We start from the raw sequence: 25,265 nt of genomic DNA on the forward strand, positions 1-25,265 counted from the left end.
ATGGATTAGTATTATAGGGGTATTTTTAGTTAAAAAAGGTATTTGAGGCCGGAACTCCGCTTTAACTGTCAAGTGCCCAAACTTTAGTAATAGAGGCTTTGGCATTTTAACAAATAATTAGCAAAGGTGAGGATAAGCTCCAATTTGACAAGACTTAATCCTGAAACTGGGAAGAAGTTGAACAGCGTGGGCTTAGGATCCAAGAGGCATTCACAAGGACACAGGGATTGTTTTGAAGCCCAATAAATGGATTTTTGTAAGATCTTACCGTAAAATCCTTTTCTTAGCTCATTGACAGACGTAGTCCTCTTTGATTAATATCAAATTGGGTTATGCTGCCCTCTACAGAAGTAGGACTAAGCAGAAAGAAAATGTTCTGGCTCCACCTTAGGGGCAGTCCCAGAGGGTATATCCTCTTCCTGTCTGCTACAGGAAATCAGTTCTGTCACAAAGCAGTGTCAGAGAATTTAACCCAACCCAACTCAATGATAGAGGGGCGGGTACTACGTCTGTCAATGAGCTAAGAGAAAAGGATTTTACGGTAAGATCTTACAAAAATCCATTTTTCTCTGTCGCTCATTGACAGACGTAGTCCTCTTTGATTAATATCAAATTGGGAAGTCCCAAAGCAGTGCCACAAATGAGGGGTGGGAACAGAATCAAAATCCAGAAGGCCCAACCGGAGCCAACCAGAAGTATCAAGGGACTCATCTAGCAAACAGATGAGACCTACCCAACAAACCCTCGAGGTAGACCAACAGTCTCCTCAAACAGCGGCCTGCAGGAACCTTGCGGCCAAAAGAGGCATCCAACGATGCCAGCACATCAACCTTATACAATTTTGTAAAGGTATGAACCGACGACCAAGTAGTCGCCTTAAAAACCTGAACCACTGATGCCTGATGGCGGAAGGCCCAGAAAGCACTAAGCGCCCGAGTAGAGTGCGCCTTAACAGGGAACGGGGGATCCCGACCCTTAAATAGAATAAGCCTATACCACCATCTGTCTGATCCATCTAGAGATGGTCGCGGCAGAAACAGGCAACCCCTTCTTAGGGCCATCCGTGATCACAATAGTGAATCCGTCTTACGAAATGAATCCGTAGTATTCAAATATACCCTGATCACCCGAACTACATCCAAGGAATGCAACGCAATTCGAGGATGACTGGGCTTAGGACACAGGGAAGACAATACAATGTCCTTATTCAAATGAAATTCTGAAACCACCTTAGGAAGGAAGGATGGATTCGGACGAAGAACAACCTTATCCCTATGAACCACCAGATTTAGGGAACAACAGGATAATGCAGCCAGTTCTGACAACCTGCGTGCAGAAGTGATAGCCACCAAGAAGGCCCCCTTCTGGGATAAAGTAAGCAAGGGAATCTCCCTGATATTTTCAAAGGGAGGTTTCTGAAGAACCGACAGCACCAAATTAAGATCCCAGGGTGGTAAAGGCGTGCGCACTGGCGGAGCCAGGTGTCGCACCCCCTGGATGAAATTCCGCACCAAGGAATGAGTAGCCAAAAGCTTCTGAAAGAAGATTGCTAATGCTGAAACCTGACCCTTGATAGCACTCAAGGCCAGATTCTGCTCAACCCCCTGTTGCAGAAAAGCAAAGATTCGGTTCACCAAATAAGAACGTGGAGGAAACCCAAGAGATTCACACCACGCGATATAAGACTTCCATGTGCGATGATAGATCTTTCTGGAAGTCACTTTCCTCGCTTTAATTAGAGTAGGAATAACTGAAGCTGACAATCTCTTGTCCTTCGGCACCTGGCTCTCAACCGCCAAGCCGTTAAGCCAGCGATCGTAAAGCAGGATGGAAGATCGGTCCCTGCGACAGCAGATCCTCCCTGAGAGGAAGTCGCCAAGGAACGTCTGCGACCTGCCTGACCAGGTCGGCGTACTAGGCCCGTCCGGAACTACCAGGGTAACTGGGATTCTCTCCACCTCTATCCTGCGAAGAAGCTTCGGCAGCAACTTGAGAGGAGGGAAGGCATACAGTAGCTGATACTGCTCCACGGGGCGATCAGCGTGTCTGCGGCGTCTGCTAGAGGATCGCGGGAGCGAGCCACAAACCTCCGCACTTTCCCGTTGGGCCGAGATGCCAACAGATCCCATTCGGGGTGCCCCAACGGAGGCACAGTTGGTGGAATACCTCTGGATGAAGAGATCATTCCCCTTGATCCAGAATCTGACGGCTGAGATAATCTGCCTGCCAATTTTCCACCCCCGGAATGAATACCGCGGAGAGAGCTGGAACAATCGTTCCGCCCAATGAAGAATGCTGGTCACTCTATGGCCGCCAGGACACTCTTGGTGCCCCCTTGGTGATTGACGTAAGCCACAGCCGTGGCGTTGTCCAACTGGATCCGAACCGGGCTGCCCTGGAGCTGCTCGGTCCAGTGAATCAGATAAAGTCTGATTGCTCTCAGTTCCAATACATTTATCGGTAACCTGGACTCTTCCAGGGACCAAAGCCCCTGAGCGGATACTTTGCCGAGAATTCCTCCCCACCCGGATAGACTGGCATCTGTGGTGAAAATCATCCAATCTATTGGAAGACATGACTTCCCCTGCTGAGCATCGGAGACCGAAGCCACCAGACCAGAGACTTCCTGGTCCGCTCGCTCAGTCGGATCAGATTGTCCATGGAATCTGGATTCCGATTCCGTTTGAGAAGAATTTTTTTTTTTTTTTTTACACCTTAATGCATTCTCTGATGTTTAGCTCGCCCCGTAAATACTTAACCGAGTCTGATCTCGGTCCAGTGTTGTGCCCGAGAGCAACAGCTCTTCTCCCCTCTCTCTATTCTCTCAGAGAAAGCAGTGGGAGTTACTGGCTACTGCCAATCAAATCACTTTTTTTTTTTTTTTAATCCTGTATCTGCAAGGGAAACCAATAGAGATCACTTCCTCCACCCTTTCCTTCCCTTTTGGTCTCCATGAACCACTTTGACAAGCCATTTAATGGGGACATGACCTGCAAACGGCATCATCACAGCAGGCAGGGCACCTTCCAATTCATGTTGACAACCCTTAGTTATTGCCGATCATGAGATTGCTGTGATTATCATGAAAGTACTTGTCTTGCTGTCACAGTATAATTAGTGTTTGCCACAACCACCATGGTGGATGTCAACCTGCTTCTTGCTGTGCTTTGTTTAATTCTTAGAAAACAAAATAAATAAATGGGTGCAGGAAAGGCACACAGAGAGATCTTCTTGTTTATCCTTGTGAGCAGAATGAGAGAAAATGAATAGATCCGTCTATTCTAAACATAATAGACAGGAACCTCCCCTGCCAACTACTGTACTCGGACAGCTGCTGCTTCTGTGGCTGTCAGAATACCAGGACAGTGATGGCATATGACTAGGGGCAGTTGTTGTTTGGCAGAGAATTTTCCACCCAACTGCTCCGGTTTGGTGTATAGCTGGCCAAAAAAAAAAAAAAACATTTTTCTAGTCAGTGACATAAGCAGGCCATGTATTATGCAATTTTCTTTCCTCCAACCCCCATCAATGCTGACTGTGCAGCTATTGTATTCTGACAGCGGGAGGTTTTCCAGCCATCAGAATACAATGAGCACTGCTTGGGGCATTAGCCACCGGCAGTGATCGAAGGGGAACAAAAAAAGTCTTCAGTACAACCAGACTGCCCATACATCGAATTAAATTTTGATCTATCTGTGGCCAGCTATAGAAAGTACTGAAGACAAGGTTCATCAGACAGCTAGCATTTTTTAGAAGAGGAGACCCATGATGGTAGCCTACATATTTCTCTTATGACAGGTCTCCCTTAAACAGTACAAGGTAAAAATAAATAAAATCATGCAGTACATTTTTTGCACTACATGCACATTTTCCCATGTTTTATCCAATTAAAGGCTCTGAAGAACATAAAATAACCTGGTTGGTCTGCCAGAAATCAACCAAGCAAAACAAAAATTAAGCGAAGTGCTCTCTAGTGTTAGTCCCCGTCCACACTGGGGCGACCTGGTCGCCTCACAGGTCGCCGTATGTCGCCTTCCATAGGGAAGCTGCGGACCCGTTCTAATAGGAGCGACACAAGTCGCTCCGACTTAGAAAAAGGGTCCGGAGCATCTTTGGGGCGACCCGGAGCGACCGTCATAGACTTCAATGTTATGAAGTCCGTGCCGGCCGCTCCGAGGTCGCGGCGCGCTGCTCGCACCGCGACCTCGGAGGTCGCCCCGGGAAGTCGGATCGCCCCTGTGTGAACGGGGCCTTAAAAAAAAAAAAACTAATATATACTTAAAAAAAACAAAAAAAAAAAAAAAAACAAAAAAAAAACACAAAACACTAGTCACAATAGTATAAAAAAAAAAAAAAATCAATCATAAAAGTCCTACTTTTCAAAAATGATATACTGTCCCTTTTTAAATTATGACCCAAAAGCATGCTGTACATCCTCCCAGAAGCCAGGCATGCAGCGGTGCGATCCGTGACCACAGTGTCCACCAAATCAGGCCGCAGTGATCACATGTCCGGTAGTAAATAATGGCTTTCATTAAGAATGCCATTGCTTACTATTGTAATCTTTGATTGGTAACGTAAATCACATGGCACAGGTCTACTTACATCGGCCCTGTACCGTGTGTGTGATAGCTGTAGCCAATCCCAGCAATCCCAATGCTAAGCAATTCATCCTGAATGAAAGCCATTCGCGACAGTTAAAAAGATTGTTTATACGGTAATCATCATTATAATACGCAATTATTGTGTACAAAAAAAAAAAAAAAATCCCTATCACCAGCGCCACGGAAGTAACCGAGTCCCCGACCAGTGGCAAAGTGATAACCGAGTCCCCGACCAGTGGCAAAGTGATAACCGAGTCCCCGACCAGCGCCACAGCAGTAAACGAGTCCCCGACCAGCGCCACAGCAGTACCCACAAGTCCCACTGTCACCAGGTCAGTGTATGCTAGCAAATGTTTATCAGAACCACACCAGTGTAAGCCAGCATTGGTGTCTCTGATCTATGTGTCGCCATAACAGTCCCAGTGTCACCAGCAGTGGCGGCCTGTGCATAGGGGGCGCCAGGGCGCCGCCCCCCTTAAAAAAAAAAGAAAAGGAAAAAAAAAAAAAATTACAAAAAGAACAATAAAGTTAAAAAAAAAAAAAACCGTGTTCGCCGGCCTGTGGTGGCTATGGGGGGGGGGGGGGGGGGTTTACGACCCAGAAGAGGTGCCGATTGGCTGCCTTCTGGGGGCGTAACCTGGGCGCAGGTCATTGCGCTAGGACACCCCCACTTTCGTTATATCCTGGCTGTGATTGGTCCAGTCTCCAGCCTGGACCAATCATCATCCAGGACATCCGATTGTGACCCCGCTGACGTCGCAATGGGGGCGGTGCCGGTGCGTGCATCAGTCACTCACCGTCACCGCCCGGTCAGCTTCCCGCCGCCGAAGAGGAGTCCAGTCCGGAGAAGAAGCTGGCGCCGCTCACCTTCCCGCCGAACGAAGAAGAGGAGAGGGAGAAGCCGCAGTGACTCACAGGTAAGTGCACTGCTCTCAGTCGGGCACGCACGCATAGCTCTGCATTGGGGACATGTATACTGGTGGTCACTGGCTGCACTGTAGGCACACACGCATAGCTCTGCATTGGGGACATGTACACTGGTGGTCACTGCACTGGAGGCACGCACGCATAGCTCTGCATTGGGGACATGTACACTGGTGGTCACTGCACTGGAAGCACGCACGCATAGCTCTGCATTGGGGACATGTACACTGATGGTCATTGGAGGCACACACGCATAGCTCTGCATTGGGGACATGTACACTGGTGGTCACTGGAGGCACGCATGCATAGCTCTGCATTGGGGACATGTACACTGGTGGTCACTGGAGGCATGCACGCATAGCTCTGCATTGGGGACATGTACACTGGTGGTCACTGGAGGCACGCACGCATAGCTCTGCATTGGGGACATGTACACAGGTGGTCACTGCACTGGAGGCATGCACGCATAGCTCTGCATTGGGGACATGTACACTGGTGGTCACCGCACTGGAGGCATGCACGCATAGCTCTGCATTGGGGACATGTACACTGGTGGTCACCGCACTGGAGGCATGCACGCATAGCTCTGCATTGGGGACATGTACACTGGTGGTCACCGCACTGGAGGCATGCACGCATAGCTCTGCATTGGGGACATGTACACTGGTGGTCACCGCACTGGAGGCATGCACGCATAGCTCTGCATTGGGGACATGTACACTGGTGGTCACCGCACTGGAGGCATGCACGCATAGCTCTGCATTGGGGACATGTATGCTGGTGGTCACCGCACTGGAGGCATGCACGCATAGCTCTGCATTGGGGACATGTACACTGGTGGTCACTGCACTGGAGGCACGCACGCATAGCTCTGCATTGGGGACATGTATGCTGGTGGTCACTGCACTGGAGGCACGCACGCATAGCTCTGCATTGGGGACATGTACACTGGTGGTCACTGCACTGGAGGCATGCACGCATAGCTCTGCATTGGGGACATGTATGCTGGTGGTCACTGCACTGGAGGCACGCACGCATAGCTCTGCATTGGGGACATGTACACTGGTGGTCACTGCACTGGAGGCACGCACGCATAGCTCTGCATTGGGGACATGTGTACTGGTGGTCACTGCACTGGAGGCACGCACGCATAGCTCTGCATTGGGGACATGTACACTGGTGGTCACTGCACTGGAGGCACGCACGCATAGCTCTGCATTGGGGACATGTATACTGGTCACTGCATTGGGGACATGTATGCTGGTCACTACATTGAAAGGGGGCATTTATACTGGTCACTATATTGAAGGGGGCATGTACTGTGGGGTTTGTGCTAGGGGCCTGTACTGTGGGGTTTATGCTAGAGGGCCTGTACTGTGGGGTTTGTGCTTGAGTTGTTTGTGTGGGGTTTGTGCTGGGGGAGGTCTGTACAGTGGGGTTTGTGCCACTCTCAGTCCATGTATCCCATAATAGGATGTCTCTCACAGTATATCCCATAATAGGGCCCCTGTTCCCCATTATGGGATATACTAGTACTGATGGACCTCTTAATAATGGGATATATTGGGAGAATTGGTTCACGCAAGCAAAATACAGGGGACAAAATGAGTGGAGTCTATAAGGGGTGGGGCTTCTGAGAAATGGGAGGGGTCAAAATGGAAGGGCGGAGTCTTGCGCCCCCCCCCCCCCCCATCTTAAAACTTCACCAGCTGCCACTGGTCACCAGACCAGTGTAAGTCCGCACAAGTGTTCCCGATTGCTGCCACACAAGCCCCCAGAAGTCACCTGTCCAGTGTAAGAAAGCAACAGTGTTCCTGATTACCACTACACAAGCCCCATTGCCACCAGACCACTGCTGCCAACAACACAGTGTTCCTGATCAATGCCACACCAGTGCAGGGTTGCATCTGTCTGCCTCCTGTACCAACACTGGCCTGTTTATTGATATCATTTCTCCCTGTTGTTCCTGGACCAATCCTTTGCCTGTTTCCTGACCATGTCGCGACCTGTGCCTGAACTGTCTGCACATCTGACTGACTATGCTTTTGCGAGACACCGGTTCCAGCCATCCCCTGCGGACAACTGCACTCCTGGAACCACATACCCTCTTTTATTCTTCCTTTCTTTAGTCTCCTATACTTCCTGGTCAGTGAGGCTAGGCTTGCTTGGCTTATAGGAACTGGGAGTGCTATAGGTGAATTCAATTGGTTGATTTGAGCGATATACAATGTCCAGTATATAATCAATCCAAACATTGAAAAGTCTCACACGTGGCATCGCCATACTCGGAAAGTGGAGTAGAATGTGTATTGGGTTGTAATTCTAAATATGTCCATGCTGTATTTGAAAAAATTTAATTGACAAAAAAAAAAAAAAATTCATTTTCATTTTATTTCAGCATTTTTCAGAACCTTGTGGCAAAAAAAAAAAAAAATGTAGGTCCTTAATAGACTCCCTGTGCCTCTTAGAAATGACCTTGGGGTGTTTGCTTTCCAAAACGTGGTCATTTTATGACCAGAGTTTCCATGGTCTTCATGCTCCAGGGGCACCAAATGTGTGATAGGTAGTCAAGAAAATTGGGGAACAAAAATTACATTTTCAAAAGGCTCATTATGGCTTTCAGAAAATACCTTGGATTGTTTGCCTTCCAAAACTGGGTCATTCTGTGGGTGTTTCCACTGTTCTGGTGCTACAGGGCCTCTAAAAAAACTTGATCGGTGGTTAGGAAATTAGATGCATCATTTATGAGTAATATATTTTTCATGGAAGCTCAAAAAGGTGCTTCTAGGATTTTGGGACCGTCTATGCACCTAGGCTGTGTTAAAAAAAAAAAAAAAAAAAAAAAAAAAAAAAAAAAAAAACCACAGCCGGTCAGATGGATGTACACAGTGGACAGGAGGTTAAATGCAGGTCAGATGGATGTAGACAGCAATTTAAATGCAGGTCAAATGGACGTACACAGCATTTCAAATAGAGGTAAACAGCTGGTCATATGGTCAAACAGCAAGTCAAAAGCACCTGTCAATGAATTCTGAATAAGCTCAGAAGTTTCACAAACTGATGTCAAACCAAAACCACTCAAAAAAAGTTTAAAACCTGTAGCAGCCAGCTTTTTTTTTTTTTTTTTTAACTTACAGGGCTTTCTTTTCGGCCAGAGATGGCCAACCATTGATCTCTAAAGGAGGTTGCTGATAAAAGTGACACTGATATAAGGGTCTCTATGCTGGCTTTCCTAAAATTGCACGTCAGATAGGAAACACCTATTGCAAGGAAATTGTGTTTAGTGTCATACATTCCTCACACATGGTGTCCCCCCCCCCCCATCTTTCTCTTCATAAACTCCTCCTACACAGTCCCCCCCCCCCCCATCTCAAACATTGTCCCCCCTGATCTGTTCCTGTTGGTGGGGCCCCAGGGGTGTCTCCTCTCACCTGAGAAGTAGAGTTCAGCCAGCTCCCGGGGCCCCACTTCAGATTGCCTGCCCTGCAGGGCTCGGCCAGGTCACTCTCTGCCATCAGGCAGAGTCAGGGCTCACTGTCGGCTCCTCCGTGCACCGTCCTCGCCGTTTTCCTAGCCAGCCAATCGTGATTAGAGGAGGGTCAAAAGGGGGCAGGAAGCTCTGGCCAATGGAGAAGGGGAGAGGCTGACAGGCTGCCCAATCATCACTCCCCCACCCAACGCAGGCATGCGATACCCATCAAAGGAGAGACGAGATTGGTGGAGAGGTGGGGAGTGAAGTGGGCAGCTGCCCAAGGAATTGCTCATGACTGGTGCCACTGCAAGCGGTAAATGGGATGGTGGAAGCCCAGGCGCCGGGACCCAATTCCTGGTCGCTGTGATATTTACAACAAAAAAAATCTCAAAGTATTAAACTTTTAAAAATATGTTTTATTAAACATTACAGAGGAAGTAAACTTCCATGGATTGTTTGTACCTATAGGTAAGCCTATAATAAGGCTTACCTATAGGTACTGTAAATATTTCCTAAACTTACACCATTTTAGAAGAGGTTTACTGTATATGCCATCGATGACGCCATCGGCGCATGCAGTCTGAAGGAATGGCTACCTGTGCCGTCTCTTTAGAGCCCTGTGTGGTGACCGGCGGCATCCCTACGCACGTGCAGGAGTGACGTCACTCAGCTCCGGCTAGTCACGTAGTCGGAATCCGCACACCCAGAAGGAAGACAGGCGAAGATGGATGCGGCCTTCAGCGGCGACGAGGGCTTCGTTTGCAGGCAAGTTTCACATAATGTGCAGTTTGCAGTCACACCTGAGCGGTTTCCGTTTTTCTTTTGCACATTTTTATGCGCAATTTTGACGTGTCTTTATTCAAGATTTGCGCATTTTTATACAGCGCTTTTGAGCTCTAGTCTTTTTTCTTTATCAATAGAGAAAACTATCATCTGTTGCATTATTTGTTGCTAGGTGTTCTAGCTTTTCCATCAGCTATTATTATTATTAATTTATTATTTTTTATAGTTTTTTTTTTTTTTTTAATTAGGGTAAGGGGTTAGAGTCGAGGTGTGAATGGGGCCTAAGGTACAGGTTCACTTTAGCCTACAAAATCCCCAGCCCACACACTACAATTACTAAACTAAAACCATAGCCTCCTCCAACAAGTTTCCTAATTTCAGGGAAAGCAGCCTGCTGCTCTGTTTACAGCCTCTAAGTAGAAATTCTGACCTATGCTGCCCATGCTTGTGCAGCAACTTTCCATAGACCTGAGTAGACCATACCTGTACTGTTGGATTCAGGTCCCTCAACAGACCATACCTATACCATTAGTCCCGCACAAGTCAATAAAAAGTTACTGCATGGGCAGCATCTGACAAGATTTCCACACTGTAGGTTGCTGCCACCATAAGAAATAAATAAATGGGCATCTGGGTGAAAGGAGTTTAGCTTAGAATAGGCTTACAAGCTATTTAAGGGTGGGGCTGTAATCCTGTCCAAAAAAAAGCCACTATGCGAAACAATTACCTTTTTTTTTTTTTTTTCCATATAAAATTTGTTTTACATTTTCCCAACTTACATGTACTCCAGCAATTGCTACCCACCATTACTCAGAGCAGGTTTTCTAATGGTGACAACAGTAGACTAATGTGGTAAATATACACCTACAGTAGTCTCCATCAAAGCCAAAGTGACAGATTGACAATGCAGGAGGAGAGAGTGGGTTGTTCTATAGTCCTAACACACATTGTGCCGTAGGGGGACAAGCCTGCTATTCCGAAGATGGATTTGGAGGCCATTCTGTGTTTTCTATTTATGTATGAATAAAGATTTTTGTGGGTAAGACTGCTATTCGTCCTATTTTATTTTTCAAAGATATTTTTATTAAATTTTGTCATGTACAGAAAGAAAACCAGCTAATGTCTATTAGGCTTAGACATTAATACATAGAAAAAGGGCAACATGCAGCTCTATAGGGATACTGCAGTCAGCAAACATTAGGTGTATCACAAAGCAAAAAAAAAAAAACAGTAGTATTGGTATTACACTCCCAGATCCAAAGAGGCTGTGATAAAAGGATTTGCAGTCCATCGACTCCATACCCTAACAAAAATTTTAAGGTTTTTTTCCTAAGCTTAAGTGCTCTTTCACGCGGCCGCTCCGTGTGTCCGCAAATCATCCTATTTTTTTGCGGATGATTTGCGGACATAATGTAAGTCTATGGCATTGCGGATGTCAGCGGAATACCATCCGCTGACATCCGATTTTCCTCCTTTCAGTTCTGTTCCGTTTTTTGGAACGGAACAGAACCCTATTTTTCCTCCCTTCAAAAAACGGAAAGGAAGGAAAATCGGATGTCAGCGGTGTCATCCGCTGACATCCGCAATCCCCATAGACTTACATTATGTCCGCATATCATCCGCAAACGGATGGGATGATATGCGGGCACACGGAGCGGATGACACAAATGTCATCCGCTCCGTGAAAAAAAAAAAGTCCCGCAGCGGAGCTTTCACACGGAGCGGCCGTGTGAAAGAGGCCTAAAAGTTAATTTATATAAACAGGAGATTACCATTAACCAGGGTCTACAAGTTTCAAAAGTAAGTTGTGAACCACTCTTCCAGGACATAAAATGAGTTTAGCATAAAAGTAGAAAATACACAGCAGACGTTTGTCATATTAAGACCAGTGAAGGTTACCAAAAATCCCCAGAAGACAATTTTTAGGGTGACCAAGTGCAGTAGAAATAGATTTACAGCTGACCAGAAAGAGGAGACAATAGGGCAACTCCACATACAGTGCAGAAAATCAGCAGTCACCCCACACCCTCCTGTTTGTCCCATTGTGGCTCCAAAAGGTCCCCATTTGCTATTGTGCATAGCTTTTTAGTCCCTAAGGACACCACCTGATACATTTTTAGGCGAGTCAGTACCCCTTTGAATTTGGACATTATTGGAGTAGCCAAAATGTCCTGGGCTGGGTCCTGTTTTTAAGTATAGTTTAAAGCACAGTTCCCAAAAGTGACCCCAAAATGCCGCATTTGGCATGTCATTTTTTTTTGGGGGGGGGGGGGGGGGGAGGTAGCAGCTCAAGTAGAAGTTTTCCTCTCCCTCTCACTCCCTGCAATCTTCTGGGACACGTCACAGGTCCCAGAAAATTGCCTGTCCACTCAGGACAGGCAACTTGCGCACCCAGCTGTGAAACCGCAAGCGATCGCAGCCGGGTGCCCACACTAGTCATGCTGGTGCCGCGGGAAGAAGAAGAGGGAGAGAACAGAGGCTCCCCCCGGCCACAGCGCTGGATCATAGGAAAGGTGAGCGTGTGTATTAAAAGTCAGCGGATACACTTTTTGTAGCTGCTGACTTTTAATAAACACAAAAATGGGTGGCACTCCACTTTAATGTTCCTGATGATACCGAACAGTGATTACGCATAGTCCTCTTAAGGCAGAAAGTGTGTTGCTGGGGCCCAAGGTAGAAATTAAAAAAAAAAATCCTAAATAAAAAAAACATATGAATCCACCCAATCCAAGACTAACAACCTGCTAAAAAATTTTTTTTCTTGGGTTCAGTTGCACTTTTATAAAGAAACTTACTTTTGAGAACAGCAAGGTTTTTTTTTTTAGTTTTGGATATAGGTGAGAGGGATTAGTACTCGTCAGATTTTATTGCTGTCTGTGCCCCCATAAAGAAGATTCACACTCTCTATTTGTCCTGTCTACAATTATAATTTAAAGTAAAAGTAAAAGAAAATTCCCAATTTTGGGTTGTCTTGAGAAAAGTAATAGCGGGGAAATCTTCCAATGGGAACACTAGTTCTGGTGACCTGGGGATCCCCAAAAAATTCCCCTAATTTGCATTGATTTCCTCTCGTTTCCTGTTTGGCTATGGGACAGGAAGTCAAGGGAAATCTTCATAATGAGACTCGGATGGTGAAAAAAAAAATAAAAAAATCTGACAGGGGTCATAACCCTGCATTATTCTATCCAATATGGAAAAAAAAATAAAAAACTGTTGCCTATATTTTTACTTTAACTACTAGAAGACCAAGAATTTTCTGGCACTTTTTGTTTCCTTGTAAAAATCTTTTTTTTTTTTTTTTTTTTTGCTAAAAAGTTACTTAGAACACCCAAACATTATATATTTTTTATAGCAGAGGCCCTAGAGAATAAATTGGTGGGTTTTGCTATTTTTTAAACGCAATTTTTGGGAAACAAAATACACTTTTAAATTTGAATGCAAAAAAAATACATAACACTATTTTTTTGCAAAATATAAAAGATGTCATGCCAAGTAAACAGATACCAAACATGTCACGCTTTCAAATTGCACATGCCCACGTGATGGTGACAAATGGTGCAAATTTTACTATCCATAGGTGATGCTTGAAAAGCCTTTACAGGTTACCTTTTCATATATTCAGAGGAGGTCTAGTGCTAGAATTACTGGCCATGAGCCGATGTTAACAGCGATACTGCACGTGTGAGATTGACGCACATGTTCGCCTTTGCGTGCGAGCATGATGGGGGGGAGGAAACAGGGGCACTTCAAATTTTATCATATATTTTTTATTATTTATTTTTACACTTAATTTTTTTTTATGTTGATCACTTTTTTTTTTGCTGTCACAAGGAACGTAAACATCCTTGTAACAGCATTAGGCATGTGACAGGTACTCTTTAGGGGTCTTTCAGACGGCTGCTCCACTGCTTTTGTCCGCTGCGGGACTTTTTTTTTTTCACGGAGCGGATGACATTTATGTCATCCGCTCCGTATGCCCGCATATCATCCCATCCGTTTGCGGATGATATGCGGACATAATGTAAGTCTATGGGGATTGCGGATGTCAGCGGATGACACCGCTGACATCCGATTTTCCTTCCTTTACGTTTTTTGAACGTATGAAAAAATAGGGTTCTGTTCCGTTCCAAAAAACGGAACAGAACTGAAAGGAAGAAAATCGGATGTCAGCGGATGGTATTCCGCTGACATCCGCAGTGCCATTCACTTACATTATGTCCGCAAATCATCCGCAAAAAAATAGGATGATTTTCGGACAAGCGGAGCGGCCATGTGAAAGAGCCCTTATGGAGGCACCTGGGGCCAATACGACCACAAATCCCTCCTTTGCAAGTGAAATCATTCAAACAGCCAAGACTGGCGTTTTTGAATACTTTCGATTTTCAAGAAATGGCTGTTGACATCCAGGTAAACTGGAACGGATGTCAGGCCATCACTTCCGGATTACCATAGTGGAGACCTGATCAAAGCCAATTCAGTCTTTGTATAGGTCTCTGACTAGGGGGCGGATGCACCTCGTAGTAGCTTGGGTCTCCAAGTGGGAAGGGAGAGCAGCGTAAGGTGGCAAGAGGACGTCCCCTCCAGCCGCTTGTAATTGCAACCGAGTGGCTAGTTAGCCGCTCTGGTTGCCATTACTAGAGAGCCGATCGTCGATTCTAAAAAATGGTACCGGGGTACAACCACTTGCAGTCAAATGACGCACCAGGTACATGATTTGGTGGCAAGTGATTAAAGTGGAACTTGAAAATCAAATCCTGCTAGATCACTTCAGGTTGGTCCCTTTTGCATGTATATCCATGTAAAACATTAAAAATAAGTGCCTATACTATTTAAAATCCAGTAATACACTGTCTCACCCTGCTCTGCACATGCTCAGTTGCTCTCAATTCTTAGGCACTGCTGATTTTCTAGAGGCCGATCTGCTGACAGTGTAAAGAAACCCTCCTATCCTTCACAGCCAAGGAAGGTGCTTCTGTTTGATCTGCAACTGCTATGGTGCTGCACATGTGAAAAGTAAATGACACCAGTCATTTGATGGCTTGACAGTTTGGTTGAGGGCACAAGAAAATGTGACAGTTAGCAATCCCGGCATTCCAGGAATGTAACATTTTTAAAACTGTTAAATCAAGGTGTTTAGTTCCGCTTTATGATTTACTGCTGTTCAGGGGCTTTGGGCTTCAGCAAAATAGCAGCCTCCAGCAAGAAGAAACAGGAGCAATACTGGAGGCAATTTACAGTACATACTTATTATGGTAGCATAAATATAAATGTGGAACGCATGTTCCTTGCTAAAGAACAAATTGTTTTTTTATCAAGTTGTTATAGGCAATGTTCCGCTTTAATTGAAAAGTGGCAAAATGTCTTCAACATCACAGGGGAGGACCAGTTGAATGTGACTAAGTACAAGTTATACCATAACTTGGATATACCAGAACCTTTATAAACATTTCACTTGCTTACATTTATCTCGGTCAAAATCTAGCAAAATCGAGTGAAGAATTTGCACAGAACAGTTTTATATATTGCAATTTTACCCATAGAAAACTGTAGAGTATAAAACATCAACCCTTCATATATAATCTCCATTGCACTTTTAAAGTGGAACTGTACTTAGTTGCCGTGTTTGACTCCAGCTATGACAGAACAAAGACATTCCTCGCAGTTCATTCTTTTGACACTGATGTTCTCTGCCGCAGCTTCCAGGTCTCATGTCACTGATCTCCTCCCAATAAGTATCTGCTTCTGATGCAAGACCTACAAAGTACATTGTCCACATCACCCAGCTACATTCCTAGCATCTTAAAATTCTGAGAATGAGCCAGGGTGTACATTACAGTGTGCCTATATCTAAGGAAGTGTACACTATTCTAAAACTGCTAGAAGACAGAGGAAAACATTTTTTAGAAGACAATTTGAAAATCTCTTTTGATACAAATCTTCTAAAAATTTTAAATAAACCCCCAAGTTCTGCTTTAGGCCCTTTCACATTTGTGCGACTTGTCCTGTGACTTGAGACTGAAAAGTCACATGACAAGTCGTACCATTCATATCTGTGCAACTTCATCGCAGTGGCTTTAAAGTCTTCCCTGCACTACTTTAGGCCGAGTTTGATGAGACTTGAGGTCCATAGACCTCAAGATTACACAGGTATTGATTGCTTCAAATCCAGTCAAAGTCGCATCAAAATCAAAGAAAATTTGCACGACTTTCAGGTCTCACAAGTGTGAAAGGGGCCTTAACAAACTAACTGCCTCCTAATAATAGCAGGAAACAAACATCCGTCACCCAACTGTCACTTTCCAGTCCAAGAGTGACACTACACAAGCGACACTTCATTTGTTCTTCCACCATCATATATTGGAGACCAACTGTAAGCTCCGCTAATTGCTGCCTCAGGGTCATTGCGTTTACTGTAAAGTGCTACAGAATTCAAAAAGAATAAAAAATAAATAATATATACGTTATGTAAATGTACCTTGGGCACTCCAACTGATCTTATCAGCGGTTGTGTTCTGTGGTTCCTGAATCAAGATGAAGATTTTTTAAGAGCAACTACTGGTGTGCGGATCATCTTTCTACACGTTGGGCCCTCCACCAGGTTAAAGAGGAGTTCCACCCAAAAGTGGAACTTCCGCTTTAGGGAGTCCTGACCCCCTGACATGCTACATTTGGTATGTCATTTTTTTGGGGGGGGGAGCGGGTACCTAGTTTTGACAGGTCCCTGCTACTTCTTCCGCGGCGCCCTGAACGGAAGTTCTCCTCTCCCCCTCCCTCCCTGCAATCTTCTGGGACACGTCAGAGGTCCCAGAAGATTGCCGGCCAATCGCGGCGCGCAGCGCGACTCGCGCATGCGCAGTGGGTACCCGGCTGTGAAGCCGCAAACTGTCACAGCCGGGTGCCCACAGCAGTGATGCCGGCGCCGAGGGAGAGGATCGAGGCTTCGGGCGGCCGCATTGCTGGACCGTTGGACAGGTGAGTGAATGGCTGGAACTCCGCTTTAAAGTGAAAGAAAATCCATAGATTTAACATTTTTTAAAACATTCCTGGAATTTCTAACTGTCACATTTACTTGTGCTCTAAACCAAACTGTGAAACCATCCAACAGCTGGTATCATAACTGATTACCTATGCAGCATCATGGCAGTTGGAGATTAAACAGAGGTCAGGATGGCAGCTTCCTTGGCTGAAAACGATAGAAGAGTTTACTTCCACTTTCACTGATGTGCACTGCTGAGGAGGCACAGATAGGCGACACTGATGAGCAGGCACTGAAAGGCAGCACCGATTTGCACTGTTGGGGCTGCATGGTTAATCAGTGCCCTGATTATCAGTGCAGGTCTCCCCTGTGAGGAAATACCGCTGATCGGCTCTCCTCACCTCACATGCTGTCAGTTTGAGGAGAGAAAAGCAGATAACCGGCATTTCCTTGTTTACATGTGATCAGCTGTGATTGGACACAGCTGATCACATGGGTAAAGAGACGCATCACTGGCTCTTTACCAAGATCGGGGATGCGCCGTGTCCCAGGGGCGCAAGCACGGTGACAGTAGGATGATGTCATATGACATTGTCCCACATCAATAGAACCACTCCGCAGCAGTCACTTCACTATACATTACAGCGGGCAGGAGATGGTTACATTGAGACTCCACTGCTAGGATGGGCACCAGAGATCAAACTGCTCTGTATTACCACTGATTCCTCGACATTCAATCGATCAGAAATGACTGACATAATTCCACCATGGTTGGTCACCTAGCCAGAACCTCAATAAGGCCCTGTTCACATCTGAGCGATTTTCTGCTTGAAGCTCTAAAATGCTCATCAAGCCAAATCCTATTCAGTTCAATGGCCCCTGTTCACACCTGAGCATTCCGTCACCTGATGCAAAACGCCTTATGCTCAGAAAAAGTACAAGAAGTTTTTTTTCCTCTTTGGCAGATTACAAGCGCTTTTGAGCTCATAGACTTCAACAGAAACACCTGAAATTGCGTGACTTGAGCATTCTACGAGCGTTTTATTGCGCATTTTCTGCTCAAACAGCAGAACCCTAACCCTTATTTTCTCCCCCTCTCCTTCCTCTGGTGCTTTATGTTGGCTAAACAAAAAAGCCTGAAGCTATAATAAGCTTCTGAAATGCTTGTAATACACTTCCAAAAATGAGCAAAAACTCTCAAATAAAAAAAGCCTGAAAGTCACTCTGCTCAAGTGTGAATGGAGCCTAAAATAAAATGCTTATTGGATTTGATCACTTTAAATACAATGAATGACCATAATGATATATGGGTGGCTATACACGCTACAATCTGATTGTATAATCACATTTAAAGTTAATGTAAACAATCACCTTTAAGACCGCATTCACACTAGTCCGACTTGGACCGCGACTGGTCAGCCTGACAAGTTGCGGTCCGTTACGCTCCCATTGTGCGGTACAGGAGCCGTTCTAATAGGAGCGACACAAGTCGCTCCGACTTAGAAAAAGGGTCTTCTACTACTTCGGGGCGACCTGGAGGCGACTTGCATAGACATTCATTTTATGAAGTCCGTGCAAGTCGTGCCAAAGTCGCGGAGCACACGACTTCACAGGTCGCCCCCGAAGTCGGAGCGACCTAGTGTGAACCGAGCCTTAAACAACGCATTACGTTTATAATAGAAATGAAAGGCAAAATATTTTTGTATAGATATAAAAAATACATTATAAATACCTTTTCTCACTTTTTTATAAGCGAGTACATTCCCTCTGTTCTCAGCGGCATAAGAGCTTAGAACAGAGAGAACGTACTGAACTTCCCAGTAAATGGCTGTGCAGGAGGGGTGTCAACACATGTCTGATCATTGGCCGAGTTCCCAGCAAAGCTAGAAAACTGACCATGGTGTGCTTTTCCGGTTAGTTTGGTCAATTTTTATCAAGAAAGCAGAGGAACTGGCAGGAACACCAGACAGTTCACATAAAGGAAGCAATACAAAGAACAGGATACAGTTCCATACAGGTACATGGTACAGCAGCCACATATCAGGAATAAGCTTTGGGGTAACACTTTAGGGCAGGCCATAGTTTTTTTGTTTTTTTTAAACCTCTCTAGTGGTATTCCCGAGTGTGGCTCGGGTTTAATATACAGTGCCAAAAGCGGTAACCCTGAGCCACACTAGGGATTACCCCACAAATCAAACTTACCTTCCACTGCCGTCCCGCACTGTCCTCCCCAGCTGTGTGCTTCTTCCGGCTCCCTTCCCTGCGAGCGCCGCGATGCAGGGGGTTGGAACCGGTGGGAGATTCAAAAAAATAAATCAAATTACATAATACAGTGTAATCTGTTAGATTACAACTTTGTTTCATGCCATTTCACCACAGCTTTTCACCTAATGGCTTTTCCAGTGCCCTGCCTGTACTTTTTGCGGTACTTTGTGCCTGGAAAATTGATGACGTCCATGGAGTGTTCTTTTAGCTCAAAAGCGCTTTTGGACGAACTGGAAAACAACGACGGTGAATCGGAAAGATTTGTGGGAAAATTCGTCATCAGGTACTCAAAGGGACGACAGTGTCGATTCTGCGACTGAGCTCAGTGATGCGCAAACTTGGTGCTCTATTGACTGCGGTACGGATCAGGCAGCACCCCCTGGATTCCCATTTACCTGGCATGAAATGGCGCTTTTCCACTGCATAGAACCGTACCGGCTCGGCACGCTTTTGTGCTTTTCCACTGCGGTACCGCATGGTATAGGGTCGGAACGGTTCGGTACGGTATAGGTTTGCTTTTCCACTGCATGGAACCGAACGGTACGGTACGGTACGGCTCTGAAAAAAAACAGTACCTACTCGATTGTGGTTCCAACAGGTACCAAACTGGTACCATATCCCACAATCCTTTGCATGCAGTCACTACTAGCCACTGATTGGTCAGAGAATCACACCCACCCCGTTGTTATCCCACCCACTTAACTTTAGTACTACTTTAGTGGAAAAGCAAACCTATACCGTACCGTACCGAACCGTTCCGACACTATACCATGCGGTACCGCAGTGGAAAAGCAAACCGGGCCAAGCAGGGCCGAGTAGAGCCAAGCCGGTACTAGCCGGTACTTGCAGTGGAAAAGTGCCAAAAGTTAGCGTTGACCATGACAACCCCTTGGCATACCTACAATTATTTCTGACCGATGAGGTTATTGAAAAAATAGTTACCGAGACAAACCTGGTACAAAGACCAACAATTAGCTACTCTGCACCGGAAGTTTCCAAGAAGCAGAAAGTGGGAACCAACGACCAAAGATGGCATTTGGAAATTTCTGGGCCTGGGAGTGGTGGGGAAACCCCTGCAGAAGTGGTATTGGACAACCATTACATTACTTGCCACTCCATTCTTTGGCACGGTCATGTCAGAGTACAGATTCTCCCTCATAATGAAATATCTCCACTTCGAAAACAATGAATTTATGATTTCGTATTTCAAACTTTATCATACCTGGGATGTCTACTAGACTCTCGTTTGGACAGATTTAGGTGAGTTATTCCTAAGAATCACAGGCCTACAATATAAAAGAACAGATTTCCATGCAAAACAATGTACCGCTTTTAGCAAAAAAAATCTGACATAATCAGACCACCAAGGAGGTCAATTCAAAAAAAAAAAATCAATGTATTTTTACTGTAATCAGATTTTTTTCATTTTTATCAAATTTTAATAAAATGCTTTTGGAGTAAAAAAAATCAATCTAAAGATATTTTCTATTTAAGCTACATTAATAAAGTAGTTTTTTCAGCATGAAATGGAGCTTAGTTATGTAGCATGAGGCTGTATATTCTGCAATATTTACATTTTTGGTAAACTCATTCAATGAATCCAAGCTCTGCAAGTGGAGGATAACATGCACTGCATTGATGCATTCACACAATTTCACACTAACTACCAGCAAGAATGAGGTCCTTACAATTAGCGGGCATCCACGTCCCTCACCATGTTGCGTCACTGCCTCATCACCAGCCGTCCCTTTAAATTGAATAGAACGGTTGGTGAGTCAACAACGGGTTAGAGGAGGAGCCGCTGCGGGACAGAGATGACAGTTGCTCTTTAAAAATTATCATTTAAATCGAGTTGATTTAAATCAAGCCTTTTTACTTGTGATTTAAATTGACTGGATGATGCATTTTTTTTTGTCCAGCCAGCATTCTGAAAAAACAAAAAAAAACAAAAAAAGGATTTGATTCCCCCATCCACACACTCAGTGAGTCAGGGGTAATTAAATAGATTGAGTGTCACCACAGAATGGCACTGTGGAGACTTAAAGGGGAGTTCCACCCAAAAGTGGAACTTCCGCTCATTTGTTTCCCCCCCCCTCCGGTGCCACATTTGGCACCTTTCAGGGGGGAGGGAGGGAAAAGGTACCTGTTTTGACAGGTATACTTCCCTACTTCTGGGATACGGCACCGTCCCTCGGATGTTTGATCCCCTCCTCCATCCCCCGCCGCCGAGCCAATAGGAACCTGCAGCACGCTTCGTGCAAGCGCAGTAGGGACCCGACCGTGAAGTTGCAAGGCTTCACTGCCGGGTTCCCTTACTGACAATGGCGGCGGCGGCGGCACCCGACAGCCGATGGACTCCAGGACAGGTAAGTGTTCTAATATTAAAAGTCAGCAGATACAGTATGTGTAGCTGCTGACTTTTAAATTTTTGGAAGGGGAGGTGGAACTCCGTTTATCTCCACTTTAAGATAAACTGTGCCTCATCCTGAATTACATGGAACAACGAATAAAAATTAGATGAACTTTGGTAGCACAACATAGACTTACAGAACGATAGTTTAGTTAAAAAAAAAAAAAATAGTAGTATTATTAGGTAGTAGTAATAATAAAGTACTATTTATTTTATTTATAGTACGCAAGATGGCGTCGGATGGCGCCAAAACAGCATGTAAATCAGCCCACAGTGAAGCCAACATGCTTGCCCAAATTAAAGATGGCAGACCGCGCAGTTTTTCCCCGCTGCGGCCGCCACACACACAAAGTCTGCACCCCCTAACACACACCGAAGTGACACAGGGGAAGGGGCCCCCACACAGATACACAGCACCGCATGTATAGAGAAGACCCCCACAGCGATCGCAATAGGGAGCCCCACACGGGCACAGACATGGGGGACACACAGCAACACAGGACTGCCACCCCAGACAGAGGCCCCACACAGAAGTACTTACCTGTACCAGATGGCGTGGGGTGCCTCTCAGAACGGAAAACCGCTGTCCTCATCTGACAGGGAATGCCGTTTACCAAGGACATTACACCGCAGTATCGCAGATGTGTCCAGTGAGGTAGCCACCTCACAGCTGCATCCCTGCTGCGAGCAGGGATGGGTCGTTGATAATGCCAGGATGAACCATGGCTGAACACTCGATGTCGGGCTGGGGGTCCATCTGACCCTCTGCCCTGGAGAACCAGGGAGCGATCAGTCCGATTCCCAGCTCCGCATGAAACCATCTTCATCTGAAGAGTCGACTAAAACTAAAGCTGACAAAATAAACAGCTAGTATAAGAAAGAAAAAAACTGACATTTTCCAAAAGAAATCAAATAAAAAGATTAGAAGGCTGAGACTGTAGCCCCAGCACAGGGAAAGCCTAACTACTCCTGACGCTAGGCAGAAAGAAACTGAGTTGGGAGTGGTCACTGCAGAGGGGGTATTGACCAGTGGGACAGCCCCCATGGGTGTGTCTATGCAAATGCTTTTGTTCTTTTTACTAATTCTTATGCCTAGCTACTCCTGCGGAGCGGAAGTCAATACCCAATAGTGATGACTTAGAGGTGGCGGCGACTGTCGGAGGACTCAGAGAAAGGAATTTTACAGGTAAGATTTTACAAAAATTCCGTTTTTTTTTTAAAAAGAAAATTGTTTTGTAAGGCTTTGTTGTGCCACTAAAGTCCATCTATTTTTCATTATACGCATTCATTTGTTTATAGACATGGATCATACACCTACTCTTCAAGAAGTGGCGAATTTAGTCCACGAAACACGTCAGTCTGTTATGATTTTATTCAATTACCTTTTTACTATCGTCAAATTGCCTTGCTGGTTTCTTTGAAGCTGCTTTGGGGGTTATTTATCCCTTTTTACCACTCCAGTCTCATACAAATGACATATTATGTCTGTACCTTATTTATCATGTTTATACATTTTTTGCAGGTATTAATAAATGTGGTATTTTTGCCCTGCCAGCCTTGTACTGTCAGGTCTCTCATGCAAAGTCCCAACCTTTATTTCTAATTGAATTAGGGATGGAGGCGCACGGCAAATCCCACCGTGTGCCTCATGTAAAGTCCCACCCTCCCCCCCCCCCTTCCAATCTATTTTTCATTCGTTGTTCTCGGTGTTGATGGGGGTATCCTACTATCTTTTCCATGGAATCACTGTATTCTGACAGCGGAAGGAGTTACCGGCCATCAGAAGACAATGATCAGTATTGTTGGTTACAGCCGGTGGCACTAATCGAGTGAAAAAAAAAAAAAACACAACAAGCTTGTTGTACAGAAGACCATCAAGAAAGTACAACCAGCCTGCCCATAGATGGATCAAAATGTGGCCGGTCAATGCTGAACCAGCTGAATTCTGATCCATCTACAGTCGACTTATAGTCACCAATATGAGGATAAACCCATACAGTCCAATCTGTTTCTATCCAATCACATGGACCTTAGTTGTTGGCAGATCTAAAGTTTGTATAGTCTTATTAATAAGTGTGCGGGGGACAAACACGAGCGCTGCGATTGCCGATCTCCTGGAAATAAAAAGTTTAAAGAATGACAAAGCTGAGGCTGACATACTATAAGGAGCACAGAGTGTCCAATCAGATTGTATAGTCAGTAGAGTATGACTGATAGTGTATGGCCCTGATCAGTCCTCTCCCATGCCTCCAATCAGATTGTATAGTCAGTAGAGTGTGACTGATAGTGTATGGCCCTGATCAGAGTCCTCTCCCATACCTCCAATCAGATTGTATAGTCAGTAGAGTGTGACTGATAGTGTATGGCCCTGATCAGAGCCCTCTCCCATACCTCCAATCAGATTGTATAGTCAGTAGAGTGTGACTGATAGTGTATGGCCCTGATCAGAGCCCTCTCCCATACCTCCAATCAGATTGTATAGTCAGTAGAGTGTGACTGATAGTGTGTGGCCCTGATCAGAGTCCTCTCCCATACCGCCAATCAGATTGTATAGTCAGTAGAGTGTGACTGATAGTGTGTGGCCCTGATCAGAGTCCTCTCCCATACCCCCAATCAGATTGTATAGTCAGTAGAGTATGACTGATAGTGTATGGCCCTGATCAGAGCCCTCTCCCATACCTCCAATCAGATTGTATAGTCAGTAGAGTGTGACTGATAGTGTATGGCCCTGATCAGAGTCCTCTCCCATACCTCCAATCAGATTGTATAGTCAGTAGAGTGTGACTGATAGTGTATGGCCCTGATCAGAGTCTTCTCCCATACCTCCAATCAGATTGTATAGTCAGTAGAGTGTGACTGATAGTGTATGGCCCTGATCAGAGTCCTCTCCCATACCTCCAATCAGATTGTATAGTCAGTAGAGTGTGGCCCTGATCAGAGTCCTCTCCCATACCCCCCATCCTCCTCAGCACTATCCTATCATTCTTATATAAGAGAATGACGACTGATACAATGTGATCCTCACACACACAGTCCTATACATGAGACCTGACCCCAGCTGACTCAGCACACACCAGCAGTAATGTGTCCCTGAGGTGTGATGGCTGGACTGACATCTGCCATCCTCCTATGAGGTGTGATGAACGTATAACAGACACCGGCTCGGTACCGGAATAACACACACATTACACTGCCCGCTCCCAGCACTATCCGGGCCCGCCTCTACCCCCCCCCCGTGCCCAGCTCACGTAGCCACCTTCCCCTCCTCCCCTCACCTGAGTCTCAGCGGCAGCGCAGGAGACAGAACCCCCAGGGAGAGCCGGGCACTGTCAACCGGAAATCCCTCCTTTCTCCCGAGCTAGTCAACCAGTCAGCGCGCAGAGTAGAGCAGCCAGGACTTCCGGCCAACCGACACGCCTCTTCCTCTGCCGCTGACGAATGAGCGCACGTAGCGGACGTCACCATTCCGAAACCGGTATTCTATCGGGCAAGCCCGGGGAGGCGTGTCTATGCAAATAGTAGCAAGTGACGTCCGTGTATAGTGTTCGAGCCTAGATAAACGCGGCGGCCAATCAGAGAAGGCGGGTTACCGGGATCTATGGAAACAGCACACAGCGAGCGGCAACCAGTGGATGTGTATAGCGATGGGCTAGGAATTATCTCCCTGCTGTCCAATGTACACAGTGATAGGAAATAAGAGGGAGAGGATGACGGGGATTTGTGTTCTCTCTGACACATGATAACTAGCAGAGGAAGGCTGGACGAGGAATGCTGGCAGATCTGCCCCCTCCCCCCATTGATCGATAATCATTGCCAATATGCAAGGAGATG

At 45.7% G+C, this 25,265-nt stretch overlaps 1 protein-coding gene across 3 annotated transcripts in view; it reads right to left on the reverse strand.

Moving 5' to 3' along the window:
• CUL1 (cullin 1) overlaps positions 1-25,265 on the reverse strand; it is a 171,015-nt gene that overhangs the window by 112,066 nt on the left and 33,684 nt on the right. Inside the window, exon 1 of one of the 3 annotated variants that reach the window (XM_082258154.1) lies at positions 24,710-24,855. The exons of the other annotated variants lie outside the window; for them this stretch is intronic. The gene's annotated coding sequence lies outside the window, so the exon portion shown is untranslated. Of the gene's footprint in view, positions 1-24,709; positions 24,856-25,265 lie in introns of those variants that run through there. 3 annotated transcript variants of the gene reach the window in all.

The sequence above is a fragment of the Pelophylax lessonae genome (genome assembly GCF_965119305.1).
Source record: "Pelophylax lessonae genome assembly, chromosome: 5".
Taxonomy (NCBI): Eukaryota; Metazoa; Chordata; class Amphibia; order Anura; family Ranidae; genus Pelophylax; species Pelophylax lessonae.